General features: G+C 44.5%; 1 protein-coding gene and 1 long non-coding RNA gene across 2 annotated transcripts in view; one reads left to right on the forward strand and one right to left on the reverse strand.

The window, feature by feature from the left end:
- rap1gds1 (RAP1, GTP-GDP dissociation stimulator 1) overlaps window positions 1-959 on the reverse strand; it is a 70492-nt gene that overhangs the window by 43485 nt on the left and 26048 nt on the right.
- The window catches only part of LOC116707139 (uncharacterized), a 4274-nt gene continuing 3787 nt past the window's right edge, over window positions 473-959 (forward strand). The window contains exon 1 of the long non-coding RNA XR_004336407.1: window positions 473-607. This is a non-coding gene — a long non-coding RNA (uncharacterized LOC116707139). The remainder of the gene's footprint in view (window positions 608-959) is intronic.

Here is a 959-nt window from a genome sequence, read left to right on the forward strand (position 1 = left end):
GATCTACCTCTTGTGGTGCTGAAGCGAACGCACCTCCGGGATCACACAGGTCCATGTAGGGGGGGGGGGGGGGGTTGGGTGGGATGTTGTCCATGATTTGGATGTCAGCTTGGTTAACATCACTACTGGTACACATCCGTTAATAACTGGTACTACAACAGTACTGGTACTACAACAGTACTGGTACTACAACAGTACTGGTATTACAACAGTACTGGTACTACAACAGTACTGGTATTACAACAATACTGGTATTACAACAGTACTGGTATTACAACAGTACTGGTATAACATCAGTACTGGTACTACAACAGTACTGGTATAACATCAGTACTGGTATTCAGGGTTTATCTGCCATTACACGGCTTATGAACGTAAAATAAAAAAAAAACACTGTGTAAAGCATCTGGACGACGAGCTGACCCTAGACCACGGGGGTCAAACTCAACTTCACTAAGGGCCACGCTGGAAAATAAAAAAATCACATCAAGGGCCAGACACGTTTAGTTTATTGATATGCTTTTATTTAATGAAAAAAAGGGAAATATCTTTGACTGCATTGTTGCATATGTCACGTAGCCTTCTCACTTTCAGTTTGGTCGACAAAGTCCTGAAGAAGTCAGGAAAAAGTCGTCATAGAAAAAAGAACCCAAAACGTGTGAAAAAGTGACAAAAACGTCAGAAAAAGCTACAAAAACTAGGTGGGCCAAAATGTATTGTGAACCTAAAGTGATATGGGGCCGGATCATAATCTGCAAGGGGCCGGATTTGATATGGGGCCGGATCATAATCTGCAAGGGGCCGGATTTGATATGGGGCCGGATCATAATCTGCAAGGCCGGATTTGATATGGGGCCGGCATCTCTAATTCCGCAACGGGGCCGGATTTGATATGGGGCCGGATCATAACTGCAAGGGGCCGATTTTTATAGGGGGCCGATCATAATCGCAAGGGGCGG

The sequence above is a fragment of the Etheostoma spectabile genome, chromosome 19, assembly GCF_008692095.1.
Source record: "Etheostoma spectabile isolate EspeVRDwgs_2016 chromosome 19, UIUC_Espe_1.0, whole genome shotgun sequence".
Lineage (NCBI taxonomy): Eukaryota > Metazoa > Chordata > Actinopteri > Perciformes > Percidae > Etheostoma > Etheostoma spectabile.